The sequence below is a fragment of the Physeter macrocephalus genome, chromosome 16 (assembly GCF_002837175.3).
Source record: "Physeter macrocephalus isolate SW-GA chromosome 16, ASM283717v5, whole genome shotgun sequence".
NCBI classification, from domain to species: domain Eukaryota; kingdom Metazoa; phylum Chordata; class Mammalia; order Artiodactyla; family Physeteridae; genus Physeter; species Physeter macrocephalus.
This window is the reverse complement of record NC_041229.1, coordinates 81,940,150-81,961,291: the sequence shown is the minus strand read 5'-3', so window position 1 is coordinate 81,961,291 and position 21,142 is coordinate 81,940,150. Positions and strand designations below refer to the sequence as shown.

At 39.2% G+C, this 21,142-nt stretch overlaps 2 long non-coding RNA genes across 2 annotated transcripts; both read right to left on the bottom strand.

Annotated features, from left to right (window-relative positions):
• Positions 1–6,542: 6,542 nt before the first annotated feature.
• LOC114483975 (uncharacterized) lies at positions 6,543–12,800 on the bottom strand. The gene is made up of 3 exons (XR_003676333.1): positions 12,725–12,800; positions 9,609–9,705; positions 6,543–6,666 (listed from the first exon to the last, which is right to left on the bottom strand). It is a non-coding gene; the product is annotated as an uncharacterized lncRNA (long non-coding RNA).
• A 1-nt stretch (position 12,801) lies between these two features.
• Positions 12,802–18,196, bottom strand: LOC114483974 (uncharacterized). The gene is made up of 3 exons (XR_003676332.2): positions 18,079–18,196; positions 13,759–13,875; positions 12,802–12,898 (listed from the first exon to the last, which is right to left on the bottom strand). It is a non-coding gene; the product is annotated as an uncharacterized lncRNA (long non-coding RNA).
• Positions 18,197–21,142: the final 2,946 nt, after the last annotated feature.

The window sequence follows — 21,142 nt, the reverse complement described above, 5'->3', positions numbered from 1 at the left end:
TTGAACAGAAAATGTCCTAGAGGAGGTGTCTAACAAATATTTGATGAATGAATTCATGATCCCAGTGTCATGGGGGAGCAGATACTGGCAGAAGCGTTAGTTAGAATCAAGGCACTGTAAAAACATGGTACAAAGGTTAATGAATTATGAGTGACTCTTCTGATGGCTTTTAGAAATGATTGTGGGAGGCTTGGGTGTTGGGGTGTTGGGGTCCTCCACTGTGTAGGTGAGGAATGCGCTGGTGTGATTTCAGTGATTACAGTGATTTTAACTGCATTGCCATCTTGGTGAGGCCTGGTGAAACTTCAATGTTATTTTAAGTCCCATTCATTATTATTGTGCATCAGGGACTAATGCTACCCCTTGAATTAGGGTCAGTTGATGTGTGTTTGGGAACAGGGCTGTACCAGGTGACATGGGGCTGAGTCTGAGTCTTCCAGGTATCATCGACTGTAGCGAGGCCTTGAATATTCAGACTACTATGACTTTAACTCACCTTTTGTATCTTAAATTAACTGAATGCAAAACAACTGTTTAACTGTGCAGAAAGTCTATTCTAGAATCCCAGTGATGCTTTCATAATGCACAAATTTGTCCCGGGTGTTGCTTGTCATCCTGATGGAGAATCTGGCAGTCCATCATCTATCTTTCTTTTTGTCCAGTGGATGCTGTTCACTCTGCCTCAGGTCACCTCTGTCCTGATACTGTGCATAGATCCTTTTAATGCCCCATGGCACAGCTAAAGCAAAGCTGTAGTTTAATAAGAAGTTATGGAAGGTTCTGTGATAACAGAAGGGAAATTCAACAAGGAAAGTAACGTACACTTGCTGTAAGATGTGGTACTCAGGAGCTACAGACCAAGACGTTCCCATAACACAAAATTAGCTATCTGTCTTGAATAGCCATGAAAATGCTCTGTTTATGTGCAGGGTTACTGTCAATCACTGTTTCATGCCCACTGGTGATACCTCTTCTCAGGATCATTTACATTGGAAAAGTCAAATTCCTTCTAGGCAAATTCTGCCCTTGTGATGACCTTGTATAATGGCCACTAATAGTACAACTTATTATACTATAGTTCAAATCAGCCTGGTTCTCAAGACGCACATTAATTAGCATTGCAAAACCTATGTATTAGGCATCACCCAGGGTTGAATTTAGCCAAACCTGATCCACTTCCTTTTTAGAGTTTCTCTTCCACTGTCTTTCCTCCATATTTTTATCCCATACACAGATCCTCAATAACTACTTCTCATTACTACTGAATATTTCCTTATTTGCGTCTGTGTTTTTCATTTTTTATTTCTTTTTTATATCTCATTAAACAAGGGATATTTGTTCATTGCAGAAAATTCAGAAGACACAAATGTACAAACTAAAAGTACAAATAACATCACCAAGCAATGACCGCTGTCAAAATAACAATTGCTCTCTCTGTTTGTATATATTTATATATGTACTTTAAAAAGCTTATATTGCAATAGTGTTTTATCTTCCATACTGTGGTATGACTTATACATGTATAACGTAATGTTTAAATACGTCATAGAATTTCCATAAACAGATATGGCATGAATTATTTAATCAGTCCTTCATAGTAAGGTATGTAAATTGTTTACAATGAGTCACTAGTATCTGAGGACTGTCATAAACTTACTTTTAGCTACATATTTGTGTGTACCCATGACTGTTTTTAAGATGAATTTCTTAGGACTTGTTGGACTAAATTATTTGGAAAATTCAAACATTTATAATAAATAATATCAAATTGACTTCCAGAAAGATTGTGCCAATTCATGCCAACCAGTAATGTATGTGAGTAGCTATTATCCCATACTTGCACCAACTAGCTATTTTTTTCTCCTCCTCCTCTTCTTCCTCTTCCTCCTTCTTTTTTTCCTGCCATATCCAAGAATTGAAAGGTTAAACAGGATTTTTCACTTTTCAGTTTGTATTTGTTTTCTATTAAGATTGAACATTTAAAAATATATATTAGTCATTTGCACTTTTGTTATTTTTTTAGCTATATCTTTCGTCTAGTTTTCAACTGAGATGTTTCTCTTTTTCTTTTTTACTACTGAACTCCCCTTTTCATCAGGCCTGAGATGGAAAAGATTCTATTTCAGTTGTGGAACATGAAATATAGTCAAACATCAATTTTATTCATTTAATACTCTGAAGTATGTTTCTCTGCCTTCATGTCTGCTGAAACTCTCTGCCCACCTGGTGGGCTCTCTTGATGCTCCACCCCTAGCTGAACCTTACCAGTCCTTTCTTTAACATCTAGATCAGTGTTTATCAAGGGTGACTTCAGTCCTGGAACACTTGCTGTTTACATGACTCAGTGAAACTCACTGAGAAAGGGTGCATAATTTTTCTTGAATGGGTCTTATGAAAGATTTCTTAGTCTGTTTTTCTTTTCATTTGTTTTTTTCAGCTAGATCACAAGCTCTTTGTGAATAGGGACCACACCCCTGTTTCCAAAGAACTTGGGTCCAATTTGACCGTATAGTAAGATAAGGGTGTTGGGTGAGGTGAGATAACTAAAAGCTCTTGAGGCCCTTCTCTATGACAGACACTGATTTTCACTTTTTAAAAACTTCTTAGCAATCATATAAGATGCTTTATGATTATTGTCCCAATTTTTCTAACATGGAAATTATGGTTCAGAGAGGTGAAATAACTTGCCCAAGATCACACAGCTAGTCAGTGATGGGAAAACCATTTCATTCCATAACACATAACCATTTGACTCCAGCACAAGTGTTCTTTTCTTTATTTTTTAACATCTTTACATCTTTACTGGAGTATAATTGCTTTACAATGTTGTGTTAGTTGCTGCTGTATAATAAAGCGAGTCAGCTATATGTACACATATATCCCCATATCGCTTTCCTCTTGCGTCTCCCTCCCACCCTCCCTATCCCACCCCTTTAGGTGGACACAAAGCACGGAGCTGATCTCCCTGTGCTATGTGGCTGCTTCCCACTAGCTACCTATTTTATATTTGGTAGTGTATATACGTCCATGCCACTCTCACTTCATCCCAGCTTACCCTACCCCCTCCCCGTGTCCTCAAGTGCATCCTCTACGTCTGCGTCTTTATTCCCAGCACAAGTGTTCTAGTATCACTGTCTTCCCACCCTTAGCGTGGGGCTTCAACCAGGCAGCTAAGTACATGCTTGACAAGTTCATTTGTTATTTATCCAGGAGCATCAAAATATTGTGAGATCAAGTATTTTGTCTATTTCTGGCTCGTTCTGATTCCAAGAAAACATTCTGGCTTTTATTTCAATAAATAATGCTGGTGAGTATACAGATATCTATCTTCAAAGCTGTAATTCATATCAGCCTTACCTCCTCTTCAGAGGCCACTAAAAATTGCTGGCCACGTCAGCTCACTTCTGAGAGTAGAAATTATATGACCCTTTTCTATAAAAACATTGAGACGTGTACAGACACCAAACCAAAAGAGATTGTTATATCCCATTTTCTAAAATTGCAGCAAAGAATGTGTTTTCTCCCTTTGAATACCATATTGTCTATTTTTTTCTGTTTTTTTTTTTTGCTGTGTTCTTTTTTACTTTTTTAGTGTCATTTCAGCTCAATGAAACTGGTTACCTTTCACAGTAGATTTTCTCTGGCGGTAGAATGCTCTGCTCACCAGGTGTTGATGAGTTGGTTGTTATCATTATTATAGAAATAAAAAAGGAACAGTGCAAAGAAATAGCGCATAATAGGCTGAGTGATTTGAAAGCAGAATTTTGAATGCTGCATCAGTATCAGGTCATGAGCTCTAGGAGGTGTGATAATATCAGTTATCCTCTACATCACTGGATTTGTCTTATTTCCTTATAGAATTTAATTATTTCATTGAACATACACACATCTAATACACATACACACATGTGATAGAGCTTCCCTTATAGAAGTTGAACATTTTATTTACATATACACATCTAATATAAAATAATTTTACATGTGTTTTAAGTATAATTAATTTATTGTATGTATTTATGTATTAAGTATATATGTATTATTTATGTATTTCTTGAATATTTTATTTATGTATACATTTAATTTAGAATTATTTTATGTGTTTTATGCACATAAAATATATTATGTCTGTATTTTTATGACTAATTGTTTATGTATTTATGTATTGAGTATATATCTTATGTATTTTATGTATTATTTATCTATTTCTGTATAATAAATAGTTATTATTTGTGTATGCATTTAATATATTTTTTGTGTCATCACTTTTCTTATTTTAAAGATGTCTTTCCATCTCTGTGGATAGATAGATATGGTACTCTTCTCAGCATTCTCTTATACTACCAGACTAAGAGTTATTTGAGAGTAGGGGCTATAGAAGATTTAGCTGACTTATTATATTGATAATTAGAGATCTGTATGTATAAACAAGTGAATCAATAAATAAATGCTCTTTGACTCCTTTCTCTGCTTCACCCTCTCTATTAATCAATTACAGAGTTTTGCTCTTTCCATCTTCTTTTTTGAGTGGTTTTCTCTCCACTCCCAGCACCATGATGAGACTTTTCTCAGTGGAGAAATCCTGTCAACTTGAGAATCCTGTCACCTCTAGTCAGTCTCCAAAGCTGAACTCAACATCTAAAATGCCCCTCCACCCCTCCTGGGCAGATAAGACCTGCCACGGTCTGGCTTTACCTAAACTCATCACCGGGAACCTCATCCTCTCAGTCCAGAATTCCCCATACTCAAAAGGTCTAATAGTCAAGTAAAGATGAGAAAGACAAGATTCAACAGGTCTTTATATTGTAGGACTTCTCTGAGCCTCTACTCTGAAAATTTATATAGTAAACTTGGGGCATAGAATGCCACGTTCTCTATATTAGTTTGACGTCTGAGTATCCTTCCTTGCACCGTCCCGCTTTCATTCTGAGAAATGCCTGTTGAAGGCCCTGACATGCTGGGAGAAGTGTGACTTTAGACTTTCTTGAGAGCAGTATTCACATCCTCCCTATGTCTTTGCTCTAGTACTCTGCCTTGAATATTCTCTCTTTCTCTATTCTATCTACTTGGATAAATTTTATGTGTATTTGAAAGATCCAAAAATTGTGATATTTTAAGTTTGTGTTTACATCAAAACAGCGAACCTGTGCATTCAGCTAGGCGTAGAAAAGGTGGAATCTGATAGCAATTTGAGGATTTCCATGGAGAAGGAATAGGTTCTAGTGAAAGAGGGGAGACTCAGTCAAAGATAAAAACAGGGACGTGCAAGTGTCATAGGGACTAAAGTGACTGAAATCTGGTGACGAAGTTTGACGATGCTAACTTTGACAGAGGAGTGGGTAATGATGGAGACCATGAAAAATGAGAGGTCACCAGCTACCTCTATGAGGACCATGCCATTAGAATAAGAGCATAGAACCCTAAATGGAGGGAACTGATAGAGTGGGGCTAGATGGTAGTCTGTTAAAGGATACCTACCACATGGGCTTCAGAAAAGTGGTCATAAACTGGCAGTGAAATCGGGTGCAGCTTAAAGAGAAGAGAATCAAACAAGGGCTTCTTCTTGAAATATTGCCATTTGCAGCAACGTGGATGGACCTGGAGAATGTCATACTAAGTGAAGTAAATCAGACAGAGAAAGACAAATAATATACGATATCACTTGTATATGGAACCTAAAAACTAATACAAATGAATCTATATACAAAACAGAAACAGACCCATAGACATAGAAAACAAACTTATGGCTATCAAAGGGGAAAGGGGGGAGGGGATAAATTAGGGGTATAGGATTAACAGATATGCACTACTATATATAAAATAAATAAGCAACAAGGATTTACTGTATAACACAAGGAACAGCATTCAATATCTTGTAATAACCTATAATGGAAAATAATCTGAAAAAATATCTATATAACTGAATTACTTTGCTGTACACCTGAAACTAACACAATATTTCAGATCAACCATACTTCGATTAAAAAAAAAAAGGGATTCTTGCTTTGGGGTCAGGATAAGGAGAAATGTGGTGCCTATTTTAAAGCAGAGCAAAGGAGCCTCAGATGATGGAGAGGCTGACAATTCTGGAAAGAAGGGATCTAATAGTGGGAGAAATAATCCATAAGAGGCAGGAGAACAGGCTCAAAAGCAAAGGAGTAAATGAATCTGAAATTTTCATAGAGTGCTAGAGCCAATGAAAACTGACACAATCTTTCTGGAAATAAATTTGGTAGTAGGTATTGACTTCAATGTGGTCAGATCCTCTGATCCAGCAATTTTGTTTATAGGAAACTTGTCTACAGAAAGAAGTAGAGATGTGTGCTCAGATTTGTAGCCAAGGCTGTGCATTACAACCAAACTTTAGAGTAGTGAAAAACTGGAACCAATCCAGATTCTAAAACATGTGTGTAATTAATTATGTCATACATTTCATGGAATATTGTGCTTTTGACATAATTTAATGGCCTGGGAAAATTCTTGAGTATTAAGTGAAATTAATGCTATTTTAAACGATATAGACATATGATTGGGTCTATGAGAAATATGCATGCACATAACACACAGAGAGAAGCAGCAGAGAAAGTTAATAGTACTTATCTCTGGATTGGGTGATCACAGAGGATAATTGCATTCTTTTGGTCAAGGTCCTATACGTTAAATTTCTTCCTGAAAAAGAAATATTCATTTTACACTCAGAAAAAATATTATTAGAAACACAGGCTTTAGTTCCAACTCTGTCACTTTTTACATTTGAAGATTTTCTATTGTCTTTCTTATACACATGGAGTGAATTCAGTCCTCCTTCAGAGACTCTGATATTACCCTCCCAGATTCAGATCCATGTCCTGGCTTCATAATTCTGTGATGTTAAAGTCACCTACCCTCTTTAAACCTCTGTTCCCTCATCTGTAAAAGAGGGTTAATAATAGTACCCATTTTGCTGGGGTATTAAGGGAGTCACCTAAGCTAATGAATATCTAGTACAGTGGTTGGCACAGAGTAAATCCTCAATATTCAACATTAATATGAGCGACTTTAAACCAGGGATATCTATCTCAATCAGTTGTGGAAATTAAATGACCTAATGTATTTTAAAACGTCTATATCAGGGTCTGGCACACTGGACACCCTCAAGAAATACTCATTTCCCTCCATGACCCTTCGGCCCTGCCTTTCCTTTTCCCCCTTCCTTTAGAGAGGGGCAAGTCCTCCAAACAGCAGGCAGGAAGCCAGGCGTAGAGTGTGCTGCCACCTAGCAGACCACTATTTGCTCACCCAGGCAGCCTGGTGTCTTTTTTTTTTTCTCAAGTCTTCAGGAAATCACATAAACCTATTTGTCACAGACACAGGATTTCTGCTGTCCTTGCCCTCTGCAGGATTGACTTGCTGTTTCTTCCTAATGCTGTTTGGTGGAAGGTTTTCATTTGTGAGGCAGCCGAACCAGAACCAATTGCACATCACTGTACAGGATGAGAAATTGAAAACCACAGCAGCATCCCTTAACACAGAGAGTTCTGGTCAGCCCACGGTCGGAAATGAACAGGACTTAGAGAAGGGGTGGCCAAGCAGGCACCTTGGGCCCCCATGGGGCACGTGGACCCCAGACAGCAGAGCTGCTTCTCACCTACTTTTGCCTCTTTTATCACCTGGGCCTCCCAGGTGATAGGAAAGGAACCTACTTTCCCTCTACCCAGGGTAGAGGACAAAGACAAGAACAGCGCAGACCACGGTGTAGAATGGCCCCTCCACGCGCCCTTCTTTGGGAATCTAAGGACGCATGCAGGGTGGATTAGAAATTGTATAAGTTAATAAAAACCTTTCACATCTAATGAACACATTTCCCAGTGTTTCATGGGGGAAAGCACGGGGCTGAGAAACAACATGGACCTTCAGTCATTTTTTAGTCACTCTTTTGCAGTGTGATGCTCAGTTATTTCACCTCCCCATGCCTCAGTTTCTCCAATTTTAAATTGAGAGTAACAGCAATCGTGACATAAATTTGTAGGATGACACGAGAATATATCAGATCATGTGCAAATGCCACGGTGTTTGACACTTGGTAGGTTATCCAAAAAGAAGAAGCAGAAACAGCAGCCTCTTTCTGGGCTGTGTTCTATGCTGTGAGGGAATGGTGATGGGGGTGAGTGCTGTAAGGGGACTTTCCCGGTCTCTCAGGGTTTTCCATTTGAAGCCAAAAGTTCTGTGATCATCAAACCGGGAAAAAGAGTCCAGTCTCCAGGCTGCAGGCAGGCAAATTAGAAAGTGTCAATCAATTACTTGAGGTCTGCTGTGGGTTATTTCTCGGTTAACATGGTTGGCTAGGAATCAGTGGACCTGGGCTCCAAGCCCAGTTCTTTTATTACCTCCCGCTGAGCCCTTGCATAAGCATATACCTTAGTCATTTATTCCTGTGTCCAGAGAGGTGAAGTGACTTGTTCAATTTTGCTTATATGGTCAGGGCTAGATTTCAAATCCTTTGTCTGATTTTAAGTCCTGGTACACTCTGATTACAGATGTTCTGAAGCGAAGCATTCCTTTAAATCATTTTGATATTGAATGGTTGCCTATTCAGTCTATCGTAGAGTTAGCCCTGCCAGCACTAATATCCTCCTCACATTGCTCAAAAATTGGGACAAATTCTAGAGAATTTATTTTAAATTAGGTGATTCTAAAAGTTCAGAAATTACTTACAATCTCTGAGATTCAGTTACTCTGTTTGAGACTTTTTCTTTAGCCTGCCCATGTTTTATAGCCCAGAAGATATTGGATTTAGGGAAACAATGTGAGCATTTTTTTTAATGGGAGAAAGGTATATAACTTTATTGAAAACAGTAAATGGAGAGATACACTGTGTTCATAAACTGGAAAATTCAGTTTCATGTAGATGTCAATTTTTCCCAAATTTACCCATAGATTCAACTGGGTTCCATTCACAATCTCAAAGGGGTTTTTATTGGTATAAATAGACAAGCTGATTCTAAAATTTATATGGAAGAGCAAGGGCCAAGAATAGATCTTAGGAGATCATATTTTACACAGGGGTAGATAAAATGACCAGTGGGACAAAACAGAAAAATAAATGGTGGTATGTTCAAAGGATCAATATATAGAAAGGAAAATGAGTGCCCTACAGCTACACACAATGAATTTGGATAAATCTCAGAAACATAATACTGAGTGAAAAGGCAAGTCACAGGAGAATAAACACTGTGATTCAGCTTATATAAAATTCAAAAATGTGCAAAACCAAAACAAAGAAGGGGTCTCTTTGGGGTTCATACTGGTTTAGGGACAGGTGAAAGTTTGAATGTTCTCTTTCTCCACCCTCTTTTATCTTTTCATTCCACCCCTGCTCCCTGCCCACCCCACCTGTTCATATAGAACAGCTCACACATCTATATACTCCTTACCCTTTTTCTGTAAAGTCATGGAACAGAAGTTTGGAGTCATAGGACCTGGCCTTAAATCCTAAATCTGCCACTTCTTGAATATGTAAGATAAGTCACTTTAATCTTTGATCTTTAGTGTTTTCACTCACAAAATGAGGATAATGTCATCCACCTCTGAATGGTATCGTCTAGATTACATCAAACCTGGAGCATACATACCAGTTCATGAGAAGCTGTTAAATCTTCAGTTAATCTATCTCTTGTTGCTTGCAGGCAACGTCTAGACATCATTCTCAGGACCCATGCTCTTGACCTCCTGGGGAATGGTGAACAATCTTGGGGTCATAGATGATTCATCACAAGTGTTTGGTTTTTAGTAAAGCTGAATCTTCTGGATTTTCCTGCCTTACTGTGGGTCTCTTGGGAAGCAGGTATACTATGCAATGTATCATTTAAAAGGTATATTGTCTCTTGAATGCTATGTTGTGTAATGATGCCTTATTGTTGACCTACTAAATTTATTTAGTCAGAATAAATTAAAGTGATTGTTGGGTATGAGAAAAGCAAACCACAATGGATTGGGATCTTCTTTTTCATTGATTATAGCTTAAACATAATTTTGAGCAGCTAAGAAGAGGAATGTCTAATACAGGAAAAGAGGCAGTTGTAATATAGGAATGCAGAGATGCAACAACATTAACATTCATACACACACGCACACACACACACACACACACATATAGAAAGATATTAAAGTGCTCATAAAAATGAATAGGATTTTAATTTTATACCATCGTTAGGTTATAAGAAAAGCATACACTTAATAAAAAAAAGTAATAAAAGCGAAAAAGAAAAAACTCCAGGGATATGTCATCCATAATCCCACAACCCAATGTCAGCTTCTGTTTACATTTTAGAGCATTTCTTCAAATAATAAAGGATTTTTATAAACACACAAGCATAATTTGAGCTCAGCATTTAAACACACAGAGCAAGTATCTTGCAGTGAGTCATTTAAGAATGTTTTGCTCTCAATATCTTTTATCATTTCCCACATAGTGCATTTGGCCTCAGAACAAAACGGGTGTATCAAGGGAAGAAGGTACCTAATAGGCTTTCTGGTTGCCGACTCAGAGAGGAGGAAAGGATGCCTGATCCTATGACATAGTAAAGTCAGGCTACACTTGCAAGGTCTCTAAGATTTATTTCTGCTTCCATGGTGTCCTTGTCTTTTGAGGTAGCAACTCAAAGACTCCTCTAGTGACAAAAGCCTCAGGAAATCAGGCCTGACCTTTCTTGCCACGTTCAAGCAGGTGCCTAGCTATTGCCTGATAGAGGGCAGCTGTGAGCAACTGAGATCTCTTGCTTTCAGTCATAGAGTCCATTTGCATGTATTTGATGCCTTCATTCATATTGATTCATCTCAATTAGTTGCGGAATGGAGTGACAGTAGGATGAAAGGAAAGGGCGAGAAAGAGTCTACAAATTGCTTTGGTAACCTCTAACCTTCTAAAGTTTAGAAATGGTAAAGAATAGCTGCCTAGTTTCCTACCGGAAATTCAGAACAAATTCAATAAGAGAGAGAAACCATTTAGCTTTGACTTTTAACATATTTTATTGCCCTTATAACATGAAAATCTGAAAAGGTTTCCCATTCAAATCTAATTCCAAAAGAGAGGCATTTATAATGAGTTTTAACCTCTTCAAACTCAATAAATTCTCATGTCTCCTCTCCCAAATTCAAATTCACTTCCACAAGCACAGTGATCACCCATGTTCATAGGATAGCAGAGCTGGAGGAAAGATTACAAGGGAAGAGAGGCTATTGAGGTACCCATGGCCCTTTATCTTGAAAGCTCAAATCCCATGCTTTAATTTTCCGAAGAATCCCTGCCAGACAACTTGGCATCCCACGCTAACTCTTAAAAACATTTTGAAATTATAAATTTCATATCTGGGACACTTACCACCTTATTCTTACTTGGATATAGATTGATGTGCTCCTGTTCAGAATGTGGTAAAGTGTTTGTGTAGCAGACATATTTTAAACCATGAGTAGAGTGAAGGAAAGCTTCTGTGCATGTGTCTGATCAATAAATCCATCTGACCGTCAAGAGTTCTGGCAGAGATGGGGAAAGTTAATTTCCAAGTCCATTTCAATCATTCGACCCCTGTGTAGTTATTATTTTTCTTCACCAAATTCAAGGAAAGTATCCAAGGATGGTTCTAAGAAAACAGTATTGAGCATCAAGTCTGAAGTGTGAGATGTAGTCAAATTAAAATTGAGAAAGCGAGTAACAAGGTCACCACTCAGAGATTAAAGGACAGTTTGAGATTATATTGTGAGTAGAGGGCATTGCACCAGTATTTGAGGATTTAGTTTGTCATTGGTAGAGGGGTATGGGATTCCTGCCTTACAGGGTTTGACCAGGGGATGTTTCATGAATGGGAAGGCCTGGACAAGGATAGATAAAGATAGGGATGTCTTCTCTTCCACAAGTGTGGAAGAAGAGGTTTCAGGAAGATGCTCAAGAGCCCAGCTGGTGAGCGTCTGGTCATTATGAAAGTCTCTTGACGATCTCTTGTCTCTAAGGTGGTGTGGAGCCTGAGTCAGTGCTGTCCTCCATCTGGATACTTTGGTAGGACTCTAATTAGCAACCCAGTTGTCTCACATCTGGTCATATTGCCTTCTAGCCTTCCTGTGCCCTGTGTTCTAGTCCTAGTGACCAGGGAAGGGCTAGTAGTAAGGTGTGGTCGGAGGGTGCAGCTAGGGTGGACTGCTGTAGGGGACCTTTCGTCTGACTCCTGGGAACAAGACATCACTTTGTACCCCAAGTTTAAATTGAAGCCTCATTTTAATCCTTAGCTCTAAAGATGTTCTGATGAGACGAAAGCCTGGTGTTGCCAATCCCACTCCTTTCCAAGGTGGGATGCTTCTCCTCACTCCCACTCCCCACTCAGCTGGGATTTGCTCTGTTGCCTCCTAGAATCTTCCCAGCATTGCTCTGTGTTTCCCCATTGCCAGGCTCAATCCACTTGCAGGGAAAACAAGTTTCTGGTTATCAGTAATGGCCTCCAAAGATTTTTCTAATTGTACTTCCTGACAGCTAGCTCCTTTTTGCCATCAGAGGTATCTGTGATGTTGACTATCATTTGCTTTCCGCAGAACACAGATGTTAGAGGGGAATTCCCAGTATAATTTGCCTCACACCTTCAGCCCAGATGGCTTTGAGCACTGTATTAGGATTTAGGCCTAGAAGTACAAACCCCTCTGTATGTGGTTAGGTTCTCCAGAGAAACAGAACCAATGAGATATATGGGAAGGGATTTCTTACAGAATTGGCTCATCCGGTTATCGAGGCTGAGCAGTCTCTCAACGTCTGCAACAACCCAGGAGGGCTGATGGTGCAGTTCCAGTCCAAGCCCAAAGGCAGGAGAAGCTGGAGAGCCATTGGTATAAGTTCCAGTCTGAGTCCCAGTCCAAAGGCAGGAGAAAACCAGTGTACCAGCTGGAAGACAGGAAAAGAGAGCAAATTCTCCCTTAGCCTTTTTTCTTCTATCCAAGACTTCAGTGACTGGGATGAGGCCCATCCACCCTGGGGAGGGCCATCTGCTTAACTCTACCCATTCAAATGTGAATCTCATCCAGAAATACCCTCACAGACACACCCAGAATAACGTTTAATCAGGTGTCTGAGCAGCCCATGGCCCAGTCAAGTAGACTCATAAAATTAATCATCACACCTTTCCCTCTTTCATTCCAGTGGCTGAAAAGCATATTTTCCACTGCCATAATCACTACATTTGGGGACATCAACATGAATATGATGCTGCAAGAGCAAACTTTCAAGGTTCAGCCTTGGAGAAGTAGCTTGAGGGGAACACCGATGGACACACCATCGTAACGCACCGTATAACCTGCCCCCGCCTCTCCAAACTGCCTCATGAAAGGCTGAGTAACCGCTCAAATGGAAATTTTCATCTCTGATTCAGCCTGGTAGTTCCACATAAGATCCAGACTCAGTGATCTTTTCCAAACATTGGCATAAACAGAAGGATTGAAAATCCTATGTGACGTCCCTGTGAGCAATTAAGGGGCTGCATTTTGTAGCACGCTATTCACCCTTCACTGTGCGTCATCACAAACTTTCAGACACGCTGGAGGTCACGATTGAAAACACAGTTATTTTAAGAGATGGCATTGTTCTCAAGAGCCACAGTAGGACCATCGCAGAATGATTTTTAGCTCAGATCTATATTCAGAGATGAATTCTTCTTTTGGCTCAAATGACGCAGGTTTGTTAGTTGCGGTGTGAGTAGGAGGTGAGGAGATAAAAAAGGGGGGGTGGGACAAGTACCCATTCTTCACCTTTTGATAGTTGCTTATTTCCCCTGTACGTGGCAAACACTTTCAAACTCCTTGCTCCAGCCTGGCATCTCCAATTCATTTAGTTTGTCATAGGAATATTTCTCAATAAGGGCAAACCTTTAAGGAAAATTGCAAAACGTAAGACACGTGCATAATGAAATGTTTTTGCAAAAAAGACGCAAGATTTTGTTTGAGTCCTGTTTTCCTCCGAATTTGTACTGGGGAATATATTAAAAGCACTCCCATGTTTCCCCTGAGATTTTGCTTTATGCTCAAATACTTTCTCTACTTCCGTAACTAATCACCGAGGAAGATCTGGAGATTTGGGACATCAAGATGCAGGGGGGGAAGCTACACTGTATGCAAATGATGGGTGATGTATTGTGATAGAAGGAATTATCGATCTCAATCCTCTAGTTCTCTGTAGTAATATCATATATTCACCCTCTTGCCCTTCTGGGCAGCACACTCTTCCACCTCTGGCCTTTGGGTTTGTCCATGTGACTTGTTTAGCCAATTGGTTTTCAGCAGATGTGTCATGAGCAAGGGCTTTTCTTCTTGCCTTTGTGCCATCACCATAAGAAGAAGAACACACCATCATAGTTCACATGGCATGAGCGGGCAATCTGACTGCGGCTCCTGTCACCCCATTGATCATCAGCGTTAATTTGGCTGATCTGGCTGGCTAGGCGAGCATCCACTCCCCGCTTCACCACTCCACGTGCATGCGTCCCCCCTGAAGCTGCGCGCTCAGTCTAAGAGAACGACCTCCCCCGTAGAGAAGGACCTTTCTTCCATCAGGGGTTTACGAACAGCTGCGGTCCCCTGCTAGAGCCTCCAAACATTCACAAAATGATTGTCAGGGCTGAAATTCAGAGTTACTCGGTTTCAAATCTAATGCTTTCTTCTATCATTTCCCTTCCACTCATACTCATATACGTCTCTTGCCTTTTTCTTCTTTTCTCTAGTCTGACCTTTAGAGGGTTTTGTTCATGAACTTACTCTTTTTACTTGGTTTGTGAGATGCGGTGAAGAAGCCCAGGTTCACAGCCTCAGCCTTTCCTTTGGGTAGGCCTCAGGCCTTTAGAGATCATTCGTTAATCGTCTCAAAGAATTACTTTGTTTAATACTCTAGGAAATGCCCCAAAGCCTGTCATTTGAAGCAGTAACGTGGACTCTAAGATATTTTTAATGAAAAGTGTACTGGGGTGTAGCTTCTCTGGGGAAATGTCTATTACAGTCTCTTGCCCATTTTTCAAAAAAGAAAAAGTATATTGTTTGAAACCAGCCTTTGGCCTCCTGTTTGTCACGAAGTTCCCTGCAGTTCCTGGCGCCCAGTCACTAGGATAAGAATTTCTCCTTGTGTCCACAGGATGGCAGTATAGGTCAATGTTAAACCTCATTCTACACAGCCCTTCAAAATCCCACAGTGGGGTTTTGTTCAGAATTGGCACTCAACTCTCCTTTTCTCCATATGCCCATAGCCTCTTGTAACCCCAGCTCTAGACGTTTTTCCTTTTTTCCGAATCAAACAACGGCAGCCCCTTCAGTTCACGAAGGACATTTATGAATGAAGAGCCATACAATACCCCAGCTTCATTATAAAAGCCCCCCAGACACAGGAGGCAGGAGCCCAGCTGCCCACAAAACCACATGCAACTAAGCCTTAGTTTGGGGCTGCTGAGTAGTTGTTTATAAATAGCAGTGGTCAGTTATACATTGTCAGCAACCTGAGCTAATCACTATTAATCAATAAAGTCATTGAAGTGTAATAGCCTCATTGGCAGTAGATGGGCTAAGGTCCAGCCTATGAGGAAATAGTCTTCGTGAACAGTCAGATGGTAATTATTTAATTAGAGCAGCGTGGCCTCTAACAGATCCAGTATGGAGAAATGACTACAAAACCACATCTGAGACATCTTTCCTATGCTCCAGGAAAATGAAGTGAGGCAAATGAAGTCTTTTTGATTTGGGAAATATTGGGTGCTGCTTCCAGAATTTGAATACAAAACAAGGAACGAATAACTAAAATAGCACTAATTCTATTCTACAGGAGGTGGTAATTTTTAAACAGCTGTCTTTTCTTTTCATCTCTTTAAACAGTAAGACATTCTTCTAAGGTACACATAAGGTCAGGCATTATATTCGCTTGGAGAAAACGGCCCTATACCTTCAGTTTCTTTAATTCTCATAGTAACAATGCTTTCAAAATTGAGAATTAACCAAGGAAAAGGTAAGATATACCTAGAAATTTGTCCTTTAGAAGTCTTTTTTGTACTGTTCCCTGCAGTGGAGACATCTTCTTTGCTAATATTCCCTTTCCTTTAGTCTTTTTTTAAAAATAGTATTATGCATTATTGAAAAGCCAGTGCCATATCTTGCCCTTCTTTATCTTCCACGGTGCTTAGCATGGGTTTAGGACAGGCTTTTTTCTCTAAATACACACTGTTTAATTCTTTGCTTAATGAACAGAGTGTGAAAATAAATTCCTGGAGATCTTCACCTCACCAAGAAGTGAAGACCTAACATTTTCGAGTCTAAAACTTTATCAAGGCCAAAGTAAATGCCAACACTCTGCAAAATCACTGCACAAACTTCTTCAGCAAAATGCTAAAAAAAAATTATTGGAATCTTCTAAGATTAACATGGAAAGATGTAGAAATGAAGATAAAATAGGGTCATGTTTAAGTTAAACTTTAGCCTTTCTTTCAGGAAATAGAGGAAAATTATTTTGATATTATATGATAGATGCAATTTTCCTAATATTACTTTCCAAATCGCAAACGTGTGTGTTTGTAGGCTTGAGGAAAATGATGTATTTTTGAATGCAACTGGAGAGGTTTAACAAAGAAAGCCTTTCCTAGTCCCTATGGGTGGAAATCAGCTTTAGACTGTTAGCAAACACATCTAAAAGTTCAATGAACTTCAGTTAGTTGCTATGCCAACCAGCAGAAGACCTGTCCAGATATGAATTGATCACACAAATAAAATCTCCCCAAAGATAATGCTTGTTTGGCTTAAGGGCATAGTCTTTGTAACAACCCTTGAAAAATCAGAGGTCTGTCAGTTTGGAGAATTTATTTGGACCACTATCCAAATTTCCTAAGTGTATTATAAAATACTTTAATTTTTTTTTCATAGAAAATCGAGCAGTTGCTTCCGGGGCAGAAGTACCTTTTTTTTTCGTTCCCCAAGTGTAAAAGTAGTAAATACAGAGACAGTAACATATATGGTGGGTCCTGATTATGAGAAAGAAAGAGTGGCTAGAGCTAAAGCAGTAAATCTTGGGAGATGCTTTTGATTCCATTTTCACCTTGTGATATGAAGTTGGGCGATTTATCTTCATTTCTTAGCAACACAGCTCCCACATGCTGCCATGGATAGAGTCTCTAAGCACTCTATGTAAAAAGCCCCTGATGAATGTCTTTTGAAGAATTTCTTTGTAGGGTTTGCTCTGAGGTTTTGTGAGCTCCATATCCAAGGAGTGAACTAATTTGAAACTAAATAAATAGGCAACATGGGTAACATGTTAGTTGACACCAACTTCTAAGGAGTTGGAGGAGAAAACAATAAGATGAATAATTTTTTATATTCCATTATTATCCCCTTGGACACTTAATCTGGATGACTTTTTTCTGTTGTTAGACCTCTCTTGAGGCACCTGAGGTGTGTCTAATCTAAGGAATAGAAAAGAGTGGATAAAACATTTGGGAATTGCTATGATATATGTGTATTCTGAATAGAATTTTAATACAAAGGCCTAGCAACAAAAACCCATGAAAGAAAGTCACCGAGCATTTATTATTATGTTTTGTATAATATGAACCTGACCACTCATATTACTCTTACTCAATTCCTCATCCCTGCATTTGTTCAGAATTTGACTTTTTAGTTTTTATCTCCCATTGTTAACCCTATATTTACCCTTAAATCCACACAGAAATTCAGATTCTCTACTGCATATCCTTTGTGATATCTGCAGGACTCACTTTTGTAAGAAGTGTTAGTTTTTACCTCTGGATCACTCCACTTATTCTTAATTTCTGGATTTACACTACACATTAGCTAATTTTGCCTTTGGCCTCTCCAAGAGAGCCTTAGATACCCCAACAAAGGGAGTGGATATTGTGAATATTAATGATTTTAGATTAGGGTCTTTCTATTGTTCAGATTAAGTAACAGATCCTTGACAACAGGTATAGGGACTGTAATGTCAATTCCTGGAGCAAGAATACTGACTATCTGAAATATGCTCAATGAAATTCACAATTGTGTGTGAAAACAAGAAAATGGTAAGCCAGTAAGTGAACAGGTACTTACTTCTCAGTGGGGAAGTTTGGTCTCTTTGCCCTTGGTAGTCAAAGTGTGTCATATCTCCAACAGTAACATCGTGGAACTCTTCACCTTGGGTTCCGATCTCACAGGGAGTAATACAATTTCTATAGCCTGAAATTAATTAATTCTAAATTATATCCCAAAGCAATTCCAGCACTCAGAGATACAGAACATTCCACCTTTCTGCTTTTTAGTAATGGTTTAGATTCAAGAACTCATTTGGAAAGAAAACAAAGGAAATATCTACCTTAGATAAATATTCACATGGTTGCATATTCCCACAGGTAGCTTCCGATAAAGGCTGTGACTTAGAACATCTGCAAGTCAATTATAATTCTTAACCTGTTTCCTCTCTCTGCTTTTTAATAAACCAACATTGGGCTGTTGAAGGAAAGAAATCTTGAGTTAAAAGGTACAATTTTAAAAGTGTTCCTAAATAAGTATTTGTAATTGTTTAGGATAAGTTATATATTACGTGTCAGTTGGAGTGATCTGCTTCATAGTTGTGGAAGGGGTTACTGGGAAGCATGGTGGTGATTTGGTGGTGATCACCAGATCTGGTGATCTGGGAGAATCCAGGGCAATGGTGATCTTGGTGCACTACTCCTGGAAGTGCTAAAGAACCGAGCTGTGCAGAAGAGGTATTGATATTTTATACTATTCCCAATATTTCACGGACTAGTACTGTGAAATAAAATTTGTAAGCGAGTGTTATCCTTACAAGAAAAATGCACACTCTTCTATTTACAATTCTCCCTTGCTCCCACCCTGTGGGAAATAATGGTGAGGTGCAAAGGGGGTAATTTTTTAGGAAATAGTATTTGAGTCTGGGATGGAACAACTAGAGAGAGAAGTCTGGATGACGAACAAAACTTTCTAAGAGCCGTGTAGCGGGTAACCCTCAAGGGAGGGTTAAAGGGATGGCATTCAATACTATTAACTTTGGTTTTCAACTGCTCTATGGTGGCTTAGGGGTTCAGCCGAGGTGGTTCCAGTATCTGCTGTGGAAATTTGTGGAGAGTGAGGAAGAACACGTGAGCTGTGGTTCCTCTATCTTCATTTTAATCAGAGTAGCTTTATTTTTATGTTTTTTATATTGGGATTCTTTGAAGGATTGTTAATAGGGAAGAACTTTGTATTCTAAGTTAATCACTAAAGGGATGTAACCCATAAGCTTAAATTATAGATAATGGCCCATCTCTGGGAACTCTGCCTCCCAGGTAATGAACTTTAAGCTAAAATACCTTTGTTTAGCTCATAGGAAACATCCTAACCAGTCCCACCTACGAATGGCTGCAATAAGGAAGAAATTAGCACATCCCCTCCAGAGTCTAGCTGGAACCAGGACTTTATCTCCTCCCCTTTTAGTATAAAAGAAACCTGAATTCTAATTCAGGGAAGATGGTTCTTTGGCACATTAGTCTACCATCTTCTTGGACTGCTAGTTTTCCAAATAAAATCACTATACCTTGCCCCAACAACTCATCTCTCATTGGCCTGTCATGCAGTGAGTAGTACAAGCTTGGACTCAGTAATAGCACCTTATTTAAGAAATTGGGTCTTTAAGAAAAATAGAATTACTGACAGTAAAAACCTGTTGCACATTGGGGAGCTCTGAGAGAATGACTGGGTCTTGTCTTTAAGTCAGTGAAACAGTAAAGGGTAAACCTCTGTGCCTTGATTCCCCACATCAGTAGTTCACAAAGTGCAGTCCCTCAGTCAACAGTATCAGTATCTCTTGGAAACTTGTTATAAATGCAAATTATTTAACCCTACCCAGACCTGCCTGATACAGAAATTCTAGAAATCAGCATTTTAATAGGTCTTCAACTGATTCGGATGCATGCTCAAGTTTGAGACCAATTGATTCAGATGCATGTTCAAGTTTGATACCAACTGATTCGGATGCATGCTCAAGTTTGAGACCAATTGATTTGGATGCATGCTCAAGTTTGAGACCAATTTCCACAGAGCCTAATTTAGTTTAACCAAGTAAAAGAAATGAGACAAAATGAATAGGAAGGAGCTATTAGTGCAGTTTCTAAGGAAAACCTCTTCCAAGTATTTCAAATCAGTCCCATCCAGTCCAAATCTTTATAGAGAGGTTTGTTTTTCAGTTTCAGGGACAGGAAAATGCCTCCAGTCCTTCTATGCCTCAAGCCCCATAAATATTAGTCAAAATGAAGCACGATCCTTACAACTTAGAGCCATTGAATAACCCCTTGACAACCCAACCTCAGCCCAAATGTTTTTACCTGAAAATAGGCAGAGTTATGTAGGAGTCAATAATAAAGTAACCAACAGATTCTAATGTCTACTGGGTAGAGGCAGTCCTGTATTTTATGGACTCATTTTTAAAAAATAACTGTTGTTTATAAATTCCACCCCGTCTAGGTTACTAGATGATGCACACCTTGGAACAGTGCTGGAGGAAGCTGTAGTCAAAGGGAATGAGGTAGAATGAGAGGGTGTCCACTGTCTTCCTAGAACCAGGACATCTGCAGCAGAAGTTGCCTTCCTGGAATGATGATACCTCTATGTGAGATTGTTCCGAGAGATGGATTCCACTGGAGATGCATACGAACTTTTCCTCAAGTCTAAACCCAGCTCTTCTCAGTGTTTAGTTCAGTGATGGTACACCACTAGATGGCTCCAGAGTATCTATCCTGTGCTTGAAAGGCCAGAGATATGAAAATTAGAGTGTACTTCGTGAGCCATCCCCAGCCATCTTCCTCCACTATTGACTCCCACTCAACCGAAAGTGATGTCTCATTTTCTCTCCTCCATCTTCCAAGAGTAGCCCAGTGATGGTGTCTCTAAGGGGGAAAAAATAAATAAATGTCTCAGACCAGGAAAGCTCTTGTTTTCTCCACATTCCAAATTTTAACACTCAGCTTCAGGCAGATGATATGTGTATCCTGAGTGTGTAGAGTGACATTCTGTCCTTAAATATTATAGCATTTCATAACTTCGGTGGTTGTTATTAGGGAATGTAATAACACAAAAACAGGTCAATGATTCCCAGTCCTTAAAGTCTTGCTTAATCAGG